Source organism: Argiope bruennichi, chromosome X1, assembly GCF_947563725.1.
Source record: "Argiope bruennichi chromosome X1, qqArgBrue1.1, whole genome shotgun sequence".
Classification (NCBI taxonomy): domain Eukaryota; kingdom Metazoa; phylum Arthropoda; class Arachnida; order Araneae; family Araneidae; genus Argiope; species Argiope bruennichi.
In genome coordinates this window covers 36,814,041-36,828,337 of record NC_079162.1, presented here as the reverse complement: position 1 = coordinate 36,828,337, position 14,297 = coordinate 36,814,041, and the positions used below count along the sequence as shown (strand labels likewise).

General features: G+C 27.7%; 1 protein-coding gene across 1 annotated transcript in view; it reads left to right on the top strand.

Annotated features, from left to right (window-relative positions):
• The window catches only part of LOC129958649 (nephrin-like), a 658,065-nt gene that overhangs the window by 380,052 nt on the left and 263,716 nt on the right, over positions 1 to 14,297 (top strand). The gene's annotated exons all lie outside the window — the stretch shown is intronic.

The window sequence follows — 14,297 nt, the reverse complement described above, 5'->3', positions numbered from 1 at the left end:
TAACTTAGGTTTGCTCATGGTGCACGTTTTGTAATGTCGCATTTTCCCCCCAATTGAAATTGCAAATATTTGCATGTTAAGAAATATTTCTATTGTTAGTTGCATTATTGTCTATAAAAAAGAGTTCAGGTCTTTATTAATTGCTATTAACAGAACGATTTTTTTGTGTGCAAATATATTTCTATATATTTTTTTCCGGAATATTTATTCCTATTCAAATGGTATTAATGCTAATTTTCAGAATGCCTGATACTAAATTTACAAAAAAGCTTTTATCGTTAAATAAAAATAGTTGGGAGTTGTGTATATTAAAAAAAAAAGTATATAAAATATCTTTAAATATTTATAAGAAAATTATTTATCTCATAATGTTTATTAACAAAGAAGTATATAAGAGGACAACAATAGGTAATTATAAAGATGTCTTCATCTAATAAATAAACATTATGGCGCTAAAAATACACTGGAAATAATTATCCTATTATTTTTGTATCAAATGTAAAAACTGTTTTTCTTATTTATGAAGGAGAAATGAAATAGAAATGTCCCAAGCTAAAAAAAATAATAATAATCAACATTTACAAATTTTTTTATTATTGACTGTAAATACTAAAGCACTAAAATAATTTGCTGATTAACTTAACTATGATTTTTTTTAAAAACGGATGTTCTCTCTTACAAAATTGTGGTATGGCATCGATGATTATATTATTTATTCTCAGTGTCACTGAATTATCATAATGATTGCTTGAAAAAACTGTTTCTTTATGGTTTATTGTTTTATTTCAAAGACTTATTTTTAAGCGGAGAAACAAACAAATAAAAAAAAGCTTAATAATGATCAAAAATTTGGAAAAACAAAAACATATTTCCTCCAGAATATTTAAATTTCTTTAATTTTTATTTAATTCCAGCTCAAATTCCTTTAGAATAATTAGATAAACTAATTAGAATTTCTTGTATTTATTCTTTCAAATTAACTAATGATTTTTTTAATTATTATTTTGAATATTCATTTGGAGCAAAAAACGTCAATGTTCGCAAAAATATAGAAAGTATCCAACGCTTTTGAAAAACAAAAATAACTAATAAGAAAGAAAAATGGCAAAAATATGAGGTGAAAATGCATTCTTAATTATCTATAAAAAGTTTTCGCAAATTGAAATTCATTTTACAGGAACTTATAGTCTAAACAAAATATGGGATACATTGTAGTTTAACTCCTACATATGTCGAAAATTAATTTTTATATAAAGTATTTCCCAGGTTATAGTTGAAAGTCTATCGTGTTATAATTAAAACTCAGTCTTGCAATTTAATTCTGTTTAATTTATAGACAAAAAGTGCTATAACCATCTCATAGAATTTCAAATTGTAAAAATATTTCAGAATCTTTTAGATAAATATAGTTGATGTTAAATACTCGAACGATCTTTGTGATTTATTTAATATGATAATTAAACAATTTTCAACGAAAAAAAATGAATTCTATAATTGTTTTAGAAATTTTGTAATGGCTCTATCTTTTATTAATTTATTTATTACTCCTATTTTTTTCTTGCAATTCCATAAAATTTAAGATACACATTTCTTGCAAATCCATTAAAATATTAAAAAAAACAAAGTGAATAAAATACTTACGTGTTATTTAGTTTAATCATATAATTAATTCCCGTGATTTCTGCTAGATTTGAATTCAAAATAAAAGCAATAAATGTTTAGTTTTATCACCGGGTAATACCACTAAAAGTGGTACGTTCTTTTCTTTAACAATAAAAAATAAGCTCTTTTTACAAAGTTGCATTTTTAATCAATCGATATGATTTATTAAATTTCAATGCCTTTAATTTAATGAATTTATACTCCACTTTTACATTTCAAGTACTTTAATTAAACAGATAAACAGAATGAAGTTTGAATTTTATAAAAAAGGGAAGTTAATTTAGAACTTAATCTTTTCTGTATTGCAGTTTATGTAACCGCAACATAAATAATTCGGTGCCTTTTCACTTAATCATTATGTCATTCTCCGACCTCAACTTATCTGCTAGGTGCGTGTGAAACACTTTCTAGATTTAGAGTTAGAAAAAAAAATTGATCACCGAGTAATTTGGACCATTTGTCTCTATTTGAATAACGAACACTTAAATGTAGAAAGAATTTTATTTTTACCAAAGTTTGTAGTTTTGTTTTTTATAGGATAATTACGCCAATTTATAGAGTACGCGATTACATTACGAAATAGTGATAACAAGTAGTTATTTGGGGAATTGCTAGAAATTAATGGACGCGGTTTTGAAAATTTTCCTTCTGAATGCTTTATTGTCGTTAATTAAGAGGATTCAACTCATTCTCAGGAGATGTGCGTTAAATGTGCTGTTTAAATTTAATTTTAGAATTCATTTTGCTGTTAGTAGGAGAAAATTTACGTAATGTAAGACATAAGCAATTTTAAGTTAGTCATTGCATACATGTTATATTTGTCAAGAGGTATGTCAATATAGGCCATTAGCCAAATATGTAAGACATTAGTTTTCCAAGACCAAGCGAATCTTTATTAAAATTCTAAACTTTTATGTATAAATATTCTAATTTGTTTATAATATGTGGATTTAATATTCAATTAGAATAATAAATGCTTTATGCCGCTCTAGTAATTATGAATCTATGTTTTTTTTTTTTTTTCATTTAAAAATTTTTTACAATATTCTTATTTTTTTACGTTAGTTAATTTTTTAAAATCAATAATACAGTTATCAAAAAAATCTGTTGGAAATGTTCGTAGTAAAGTTATTTCCTATGAATATATTGTATTTTAATTACTTTATAAAATTATGATTGTTGTTAAAAAAATAGAGCTTTCCACTTATTGCTATATAAATAAAACAGTGTTTAATTTTTTAATTATTTTTTAGTCTTACTTTACTTTACTTTTACTTTAGTTACAAATGTTATGAAATCTAACTATTTGTTAATTAACCCAGTATGTAATATTAATCGAATACATTTAATCAAATTAATTCCTTGACCACAACAGCTCTGCATAATCATTTTTTTAAATTCTTGATTGATATATTAAATGCATTTTAAGAACTATAACATTATTAAAACATTTATTTTCATTGGAAAACAATAATTGTTAAACATTTCAAAGCACTAGTACTCCAGGAAGTCAATAAAAAACACATTATATAATTCCATCCTTATGAACATGGGAAATGCGAAGTTTTATACAATTTGTTATTAAGTTGTTTAATTTATTAGAGTTTAAAAATAATATGAATCAAATTATTATAAGTGCTGCGAACATTAAACATAAATCTGTATTTAAATATAGGGAATTCGAAATCTTTTCATATTTAAACTTGACAAAATATTTTTCTATTTAATTATATATATTTTAATGGGTTGTTTCGTAGTAATACGCCTTTACATTCGGATATTTTTAACCGAGACACCCTGTACATTAAAGCACTGCTTATGCCTTGCCAATCTATTTGTGGGCCATTCTTGATCAGAAAATGTTGAGTTATTAGATTAAGATTAAATTTTCGGTTTGAAAGTTAGACATTTTTAAGAGATTAGATAACGCTTCTTTTCTCACAATATTTACATGAAAATTGTTGCCTGAATCGTGCCGAAATAAGGGTCTTGATATCTTTCTCCATTATTTTGATATACTGATGGAACCTATCTTCTTGTTCTACTTTAAAATGACCTAGATTGTCAGGAAATTTTCCATGAGCGCCTTTTCAGAATATTTACCTATGTGGCCCTTTAGTAATGCACCTTTGTGCTTATTTTGAACCCAATTTTTCAGAATCTTTAAGCTTATTTTGAGCAACTTCATATTTCTGAGTTTTGTGATTACCCTAAAAAAATCTTTATAATTTAAATGCAGTATGACTAATCGCAAGATACAATATCAGTCATAGAGACAAAAAGTTTTAATTCTTTCCAATTGTTTAAAGAAATTTGGTTGATTGTAAGAACTCATTACTTTTTGAATTCGATAATTTCTGTTGTGGTATTAAATTTATGAGTAAAATAATAAATAAATAAATTAGTAAAATCAACAACATATGTTAGTTTCATGGATGCAGACATCACTGATTGGTTTAGTATATGCATTATTATAAAGACTATAGCCAAATTAACAAAAATTATATCTGTTTTGAAATCATCAGCTTTATGATATCCAGGAAATTTCAACACTTTTTAGCAGCTGGAGAAACTAAAAAAAAAAAAAACTTTGCACGAATTGAAAAAAAAATTATGAGCATAGTATGAATTATTAATTTATAATATATGCTTCCAAAAGTTATGTAATGAACAACATTTTTCAATATGCTGTTTTAATTTTTTCTGTTATAGATGCCACATAAAGCTTAAAAAATATAAAAAATTATCACTATTTACTTTATTTCATACACACATGGATATAAGTTGCAAAGATTTATTTGATGTTAGAATTAAGTTGGTTGTTCCTCCTATATTTAATGTTAATGCAAGTGAAAATACTGCTTCATAGAAAATTTAACAAGCATTTTATTGATTTACATTTTAAATTTTAAAACTCGGTTTTACGAACCTTAAAGAAGAATGGTATGATCGCCGCGAACCATCTCACAAATATATTTTATGAACATCTATGGTTAGAAAGAAGTAAAATCTTCAATCCTCTAAGGAGCAAAAGTGCAAATTTTTCTATTTGTTAAAATTACGCGAACTTAAGCAGGTAAAATCATCTTTGAAAACAGAAGAAAAAAAGAAAACCATTTTTATCTTTTGATTCATAGCAATACATTAAAAGGTCAGAAATGAAAGAAAGAGAAAGAGAGAATTGGGAATAAAAAACCAATTTATTTTGCTATTATATTTCATATTCAATCTGCGAGTCGTTGCCGCTTCATATGTATTCATAAATAAATGCTCCGTAAAAAGCAATGGTATAATCGGTATCTTTATTTTTTGTCTCTGGTAAATTGACCCGCAAAAGGGTAAAAGAAAGAAATGTGACAACCTTAGCTTTGAATAGTGGTATTTTATTTAGGTGTTGGACGTGTAGGAAGACATAAAGAATTCTCGTAGGATTTAGCGTCTAAGCTCTCGACATTTAGTGCCTGAGGTAAATTAATGGTCTAGAGAGAAAGTCGAATTTCACTCAGCGCTTCCTCAATGAATATTGTAGTGGTTTTGCGTAAAAGAAGTTGAAAAGCTTAGGGCCTAATTCTTTGCCATTAAGAGCACTTATTACGTTTATTTTCCCAACGCTGTCTGAGGTCTTTAAACCGGATTACATCTCAGCAACTGTGTTTCGCACTATATTATCTGGTCATTTTGCACGGCAACATAATTTTATATGCTGCCGTTGTTCGGGGAATAAATATATTTATGAGAGAACAAAGGAAGCATTTAAGTAATGAAAAGGAAATTTACTTCGAATTGTTTCTTTTCCAACATTTGCAAAATGAATAAAATGCAGCTTTCGTCCACAATTCTTATGCATTCACCTTTCTTTGATATTTTTTGTGGAAGCTGTGGGACAATTTTCAGTGATGCTGCATTCCATGGTTTCACGTTTAATGCAATGTGAGATAATCGAGATATGTTTTCTTTTTTTTGGGGGGGGGATAATTTTGTGCTCAAAAATAATTTGCTGTTATATCGAAATACTTCGACAAGATAAAATGCAGTATCGACTGTTTTATTAGTAGAAGTAGTTGTGTCTATCTTTTATATTGTACTTATGTAACACAAAGTGAATTTAAAACTTTTCTTTTAATTTTGTCACGGTTACAGATTTGTAAATCAAAATGAATGGCAGTAAGATCTGTAGGCAAAAAAAAAAAAAGGATTTTTTTTTATTAAAATATTTTTTTCTTCAATGAAAAAATAGTGGTCGCAGTGATCAAACTCATTGTAGCGAGTTATCTCGAGTTCAATATTCAGTTACCATAATAATTGTAGTGTACACGGGTCTGATATATATTAAATCTCACATTAGTTTTACATTGTTTCGTTGATGTGACAAGAAACATTGAAAGGATGTGCCGTTTCATGTGTCGTCCTCGTTATTCTAACCATGCTTAAAATCCCGAGTTCACTCAAAAATCATCCATACGCAAGAATTGGAGGCATTTGCAATTAAGTAAAAATTTAATATGTCAGTTATTTTATTAGTTGATTATCGCATTATTAAAAAATAATTTCAAAAATGCTAATATAGTTACATAAATGTAGTTGTGAAGTATATTCTTCATTTTGAGTATTGAAGTGAATTTACTTTTGTTCTAAACCCAGATTATTTTAAAACTAACACTGAAGAAAAACATAACAGCAATTAAGCATTGATATACATATGTTTGTATGAATAGCAGAAAATTTAAACATTAAATTAGCACAGAATACGATATTAAGTTAATCATATTGAAAGAATCCATTTTGAAAAGATGCAAAGTAGACAGATAAAGAAATACAAAGGCATTTTGAATAGCAAAGTATATTTCTTAAATTTTCATATGCTTCTTTTCTTCTATCTTCTATTATTAGGTGAAAGATGGTTTTGAAGTTGAAAACAATAATATTTGCTTACGGTGAGTACAAATTGTAATATGGCGAGATATAATTAAATTGAATGTTTGATTTACATCTTGAAAATGAACCCAGAGAGGTATTAACAAATACGTAGTATATATTTAAAATTATCATACAAGAAAAAATATTTTGAAATATCGCTAAACTATTCTAAAGTGTATCACTAAACTATTCTAAAATTACTGTTTGCTTAAGTAGACGAAACACCGATGAACGAATATATTGAAATCAAGGAATTCTTGTTTGTGATCTGACTATTGAAATGACTTTAAATTTATTCTTCTCGAAATATTTTGAGGAGCGACTATTTGATTCTCCATGTCGCGACTTGAAAATAAATTTCAAGATGCATTGCATTTATGCGAAAGGCATGAGCAGTAGGATGTAGACCTAGCATTATTTTCTTCCTTGAAAAATCGGATCTACCGGAAAAATCTTTGTAAGAGAAAGTTAGGACATCAGTAATTTTAATTTGGGATGCTGTGCAACTTCATGAGTTTTTGTGAAAATTTATATTCTTTCAAATATCACTGCAATAGCAATTTAGGATAAAGAAGCAAGTGTTTTCAACTTGAAAGATATATGTGATGGAAAGAAAAGTTATTTCTTTGCAACGTGATCTCTTGGAGCCACTTATCTATATTTGTCTGCCTTTCGCAAAAGGAATTCATTTAATATAATATTTTAATTTTATAATTTTTTCTCACAGTATCGTATGTTAAACAATGTCGGACCGGTATGTTTTATAGTTATGATACTAGTCTTATGTTATCGAATTTACGGTTCCGATATTTTAGGCAAATCAATACGATTTTTGAGATTCTTGGAATCTAAAAACAGCAACTATCCCAGTGCCGCTGGATTCTGCAACATATTAACAATTCCTTGACTATGTATTTTGATATTCACGGTAAAATAAGTGTTGTGGAGCATCTTGAAGATGTGAGAAAATGTATAGCTCGTTTGCACGGTTCACTTCAAAATTAGTTTAAAACAACCTCAAACCTGGATGGGTGGCAACTAATCAAAGGCTGCTAATTTTGGGGAAAAAATTATGTGAAAAATCCTATATCACAAAAGAAGTCCCAGTATAGAAAAATGGTAAAGATTTAAGAAAATCTAATTACTTAAAAAACCCAACACATACACCTTTTACGATAACCCGAAATTTTAAAAGCTCATGTTTTTTTTAACTAAAATTAAATTTATCTATTTGCTTAAATACAGGATTTTTATGCAGGCAAATAAATTTTTATTATCAGCCATCTTCTGAATTCTTAATTATAACGAGAGAATTTAAATAATTTCGAAAGAATATGAAAGTGATGAGTTATTTTAACGAAAAGTTCTTGTTCATAATTGTAAAAAATCCTGACATTAAATTTTCTTCAAATTGCTTTATTTTGTATTGTCTTTCATTAATAATAAAAAAGATAACATTTCTTTACCTTATCCCATGAATGCTAAAATTAATTATGCATTCATTAATTAAGAATTTCTTAATATATATCTAATAAGATGATGAAAATGTGTTCACTAAAACTGCAAATTCATATTTCATAATCATATTTTGATGCAACAGGCTTCACAATTATAAATATGTTTTACGTAATTTCTGAATTTAATATCTCTTCACTTAAAATACCAAAACAGAAGCGTAATTTTCAATTATCAAGCTATTTTATACTGTGAAAGGAAAATACTTTAATCCTTAAAAACAACTTACTAGAAAATTCTCCAGAAATTCTCTGTCAAGCAGTGAAAGGAAAACACAGTCTTGTTTACATAAGAACATAATTTGAATTGATTATTAGAACATATTTTAACTATTTCTAAACTATCTGCGAAGAATTACTTTAAACAAACACATTAGTTATTTCCTGTTGTCATTTCTGAATTTTATACATTTTTATTACAGGAAATTAAAAAAATGAAATTTTGGTATTTTTATCGAAATTAAATCTTTTAAAATAGTTTCTGTTTTATAGAGTTATGCATACTATTATGGTAGGTACGTACATTTCAACTCACCTTTGTTAAGATCTTTGAATGATGTATTTCACATATGAATATGTTGTTGTCATAAAGTCCTGCTCCCATTTGAAGTTGTGGGACGTAACTTTCATAAATAGTCTTTCAATTTTAACTATATAAACAAAAGTAATGAACAATTAACGAATTGTACTTGTGTTTAAAATCTAAAAATACTTCTCAAATATTTCACTCAGTTTTCAGTTCCTCGAAATGATTCAATACAAAATTCAGAAATCATAAATAATTATTTAACTTAATATGGGCTTTAACTAAAATTATGACTTAGTAGATATTAACCACCATCTAAGGTTAGCGATTTTTCTGGAAAATTAACGAAGCCATATAAATTTGTAAATTTTGAGTAAATGAAATAATACAAAATGCTTCTTTTTTCTAAGATTTTATTACCAGATTATATTTAATATTTCTTTTATTATTTATATGCTATATTTGTTTATTATATTTGCAAAATATAAACAAGTGGAATAATTATCTAATGAGAATCAATTAAATATAATAAGAAATAGAAATTCGAAAAAAACTGAGCAATAAAATAGAAATTGACTTTCTGGTGATAAACAATTTAAAAGTATTATAATGTTTATTTTGTTAGTACACACATGACCACATAAAATTGATACTTTATAATCAATACATAATACACATAAAATTGATATTTTATATGCTCTTTAATATTCAAAAGCACATGATAGAATATGTTGCTTTCTCGCAATGAATTTAAAAGGTTTTTCCAACGAAATCCTTCATCTTGTCCTACTGAATATCTATGTTTCATTTTGTTAAGAACTGAACGCATCAGCAGTAATATAAATTATTCAGCCTCACCACCTTTTTTCACTACAAATCCTTTTCCTAAACGTCATATCTGAGGATTTAGGAAGTCTTTGCATCTTCGCATATTTAATGAGCATATTTAGAATCATGTAAACGATTCAGGTGAAAGTCATGCAGCACAACGTGATCTCTGAGCAAAATGTTATTTGATTTTAGTTTGGTTAATGGTTTTGCAAGACGTGTGAAAAAATGTAATTTGAAATATTCAAATGCTAATATATTTTTAAGTTATCTTTTAGTAGTGAATATTCCTTTTTAAAGAAACCAAAGAAATATTTTATTGATAATTAATTATGAATTAGCCTAGCATATGCACGAACATATTTTTTTTTTATTTTGGTAATGATTCTTTTAATTATCCTCATAGATTTGATATCCAATGCTTTAATCACTGCTAACTGAAAAAGTCCAATAATTCTATTCTAATTATTGCAGAAAGAGAATAAGAACAAAATAGACGAAAAATAAGAATCAGAAAATTTGGTTAGACTTTAACCAGCTATAGTTAATGGCTTCGAAACTTAAAGTATTCATTTACTATTTTTGTTTTCGCTACCTTGTACGAGTATTAACTGCATAACGAACGTTTTAAATTAAAGGAACCTCAGTTTCATTTATTCTGTCTGTAAAGTAATTATTATATTTATTCTACAGGAGTAATTTTGAATCATCTATTATATTTTGTAAGGTTTTCATTGTTATTGAATGAATATTGAAAGAAGCTGAAATCTGTAGCGAATTGAACTCATATCGTATTACATTTATAAATAATTTTAAATTTGAATTCAATAATTTTTTTTTATATTCCCAAGCAACGGTACTAAATCAATTGCTTATCGATTAATCTACAGCATCATAGGAAAATTAATATTTTACGATATATATGAAATATTTATCATAAATTAGTATTTTGATATATTTAAAATTTTAACTCACCTAATTAAAAATTTCCAGCAATGAATTACAAAAAGTCTTTTTCCCGAATTGTTCTTTCCTCGAACCGATTTTTTTCTTTTTTGTCATCAGGAATTTAATCATATAAAATAATACACAAAATAATTTTCATCAAAATGTTTGATATATTTGGGTGGTCAAGAAATAACAGGAGGTGTTCGGAGCCCTGTAGCGTGCTATATACTAGACGAAAAATAACAGAATTTGGCTACTATACACATTAAAGTATGCAATTTCAATTTATTAAGAAAAAAAATTAGTACGAAAAAACGCCTATAGGGGAAATCCTGGCGCTGCGATCGAAAACTTTATTATGTAATTTGCTTATACGGTTACTTTGTGACATGACATAGAAGATAAAAGGAAGAGTTGCGGGAATTTATGTCATTCTGCAAGAATTCACCCGTCGAATGCGTTGTCACTACGTGAACGCGCCTTATTAGCGGAATGAAAATGCCCGTGCTGCTTTTCATGAATACCGGCGATTAAAACAGTTAGAGGACCGATGTCTATAACTAACTTACGAAGAGTGGTTGAAAGATTTGAAACAACGGGAATTCTTGGTGTGCAACCAGGACGAGGACGTAAAGTTATCAAGCAGTAACTAGTTGAAGAAGTTGCAACAGCCGTTATGGATCAGGCGATAGCTAATAAGCAGGGTACTAGCAGTGCACGTTCAATATCACAACAAACAGATACCCCGTTTTCGACGTTGCAGAAAATATTGCGTAAGATCCTGAAATTTTATCCGTATAAGATAACACTCATTAACTGATGATACTAATCTCAATTTTGGCATTGCATGTCAGACGAATAAATGCCGATATGCTGCGAGCCACCGTCCAAAATCCGTCCGTCGATCGTCAACATGCAATTATTGGAACATCAAGTTGGCGGTCATCTTGAGCCAAATTTGTAAGTTTCTATAATAAACGTTTTTCATCGGTATTTGGTGTGTTGCTATTTACTGTTTCCATTGGCAGTTATGTATTCTTTTTAGACACATTAAGTGCTTGCTGCGCTAGGACTTCCCCAATAGGCGTTTTTGGTATTTATTTTTTTCCCTTGATAAATCGAAACCGCATACTTTAATGTGTATGGTGACCAAATTTTGTTATATTTCGTTCAGTACCTAACAGGCTATAGGGCTCCGAACACATCCGTTTACTTCTCGATCACCCTGTATTATAGATTATTTTTATCAGGTCATCTCTAAAAATTATTTTAATCTTTATAACAACTGAATATATAAGGTGGTCACAAAATCCTTTCTTGGTTACAATAAAATATTATAAAAAATGTTGTAATTTTGAATATGGTTGTTTTGATATATTTTAAAGACGCTTATATAGTGTTTAATAAAATCACTTAGTCAGTAAATTTCGATGTGTGTAGACTTGATAATTCGAAGAATGTCAAGACAGTAATCACATTGACAGTAACCACATTTACGGGATCACATTGAACTTTTTACCTTCGTTTACCATTGATAACAACCCAATGTTAAATTGCTATTTCTGCATTAGTTGCGCTCTTTGTTGGAATAGAAAAAAAAATTGAGAACGCGATTATTCCATAGCAAAAATTGTACATTACTATGTACAACTAGGCATCTTGAAGACCTATGTTGGTCCAGAATACCGACTTGTCTAGCTTTTAAGCTATTAATACAGAATATATTTATTAAAATTTGATCTTTTTTGTTTAATAAGACTGAAAATTATCCATTAAATGGAATCAGTCCACTACAAATTACTTTTGGGTAAATTAAAATGTTTATTTAATTCATAGAATAAATTAATAATTTTAATTCATTGAATATCTAATTCTCTTATTTCATAAAATGATGATCATGATTCATCTGCTATTTCTTAGAATTTCTAATTATTTCATGCAATTACTTATATCCTATGAAATAATGGAATTCATGCTTTAACAATACAAGCCATAGCGCTTACCTGTTTCGCGATGATTAAGAACAATTTCTCGCTGGATTAAACTTTCTCTTTGAGACTACTAGAATTTTGATTTCTCTTTTTTTCTGAATGGAAGAGCTAACTCTTTTCCGAGCATTTCAAATAATTTTTTGCTGCTCCATTAATTAGCTAAGCGATGCGTTGAATTAAGGACAGCTGCAAAAGTGTTCAATGGAACAGTCTGAAATGTTTGTAAGATGGTTTGTTTGCATTTAATTGTTACCATTCGACATTCGGTAATAAGACCAATTTCTGCGTCAGGTTCGTTAGCATATTATATATACAAATGCTTTTTTGTAGTAATTTTTGTAACAGTAATAGTAGTAATAATAGTAACCATTCATTTTTATAAATTAAATCTCTCACTTAAAGTTTAAAGTCATATAAATTAGTGCCCATTTTACTGAAGTTACTTTGGAAAAACTTATGAAATTATAAGAATTCTCTTTCGCATATAATAAACATGCGTCAGACAGTCATTTTTTACTTAATCTTCTTTTTTAAAAAGTACATCCTAAAAGATTTGATTTTTATGATTCACTAGACGTAAAAATAATAAATATTTCATTTATTTTATTATACCATTCTAGAGGAATTTTTAATTAATCTTATCAATTATGTCTATAGATATAATACCGGTGTTTTGATCAATATTATAACGAACAGTTTTGAATATTCTGTTGTAAATAATAAAAAAAAGTACTACCGAATATGATTTTTAAGTAGTGAAAAAGAAGCAACAAAAATATTTCTCTAGAATTTTTTCACGTATCATTAATGGATGCAAACCTAAAAGAGGATAATGCTTTTACTTTCTTACTTCCTTCTTCTTGTATTAAATGGCCAAGTAACATGCTGTTAATACGCGAACAGCGGAACATTTTTATTCTGCCTCTAGTGTCATTTCTTATATTCCCACTAAAGGAGTAATGTTGAATCCTCGATTATTTTTCGCGAGTCTCTCTTTCCCTTTGTGAGTACCGAAAGAACTGAAAGCTTAAATCTGCAGCGAATTGAAGCGCAGCTCATATCAGCTTCCAAGCATGAACTATTTTGTATTCTGAGGCCATTTCTCCGGCTTTCCTGTTCTTCGCTTTTTATTATTATACCTTAACTCTCCCGTCTCTGGCTAGTGTTATTTTTTTAACCGAAAGACACAAATTGTCAAAATCCCGGGCAGGTTTCGATTCTTTGAAACTTCCAGGAATAGCTAGTGCTTTTTTTTTTCTAGCGAGATGGCATTTTTATACATTTTGGAGTGTGTACGTTCGAGTAACTGTATAATTCTTTTTTATGAAAATTCAGACGAAGAAAGAGATCTCATATTTCTTGCATTTCCTTTTGTGAAGATTTTCTTTAAACCTCTCTTCCAGTTCGTTAATTTAAATTTCGGTATAAATTCAAATGTCTGTACTTTAATAGAATAGAAAAACATTTATATAAATCATGTAAATCCCCAATCGAAATGCATTTGAAATATCATAAATAGCATCATTCAATTGTTATTGTTGCTGATTTACTCTTATTTTTATCTCGTAATTTATTGTTTGGAGGATTACTTGTAAAGCTTACTGTCAATTTAAAGCTTTATTTATGCAAACTTGTATATTGACATACATGGAAAGAGAAATTTTTAGGAGTATAAAAAGATTTTTTCGAGCTATTTAAAAAATAAACTATTCTTCGTGTAATTTTATGATCTTTACATAGCTAATGTTATTGTGGTAACATTAATGATTACACTATTTATTTGAATGATAATGAAGGGATATGAGATAAAATAAAGATGATTTACATAAAAATAAATTTATCAGAGGGAAGTAATTAAAACAAATTGTATCCTTTGGAAGTATAAGGAATTTCAATAAATATACTTATCAT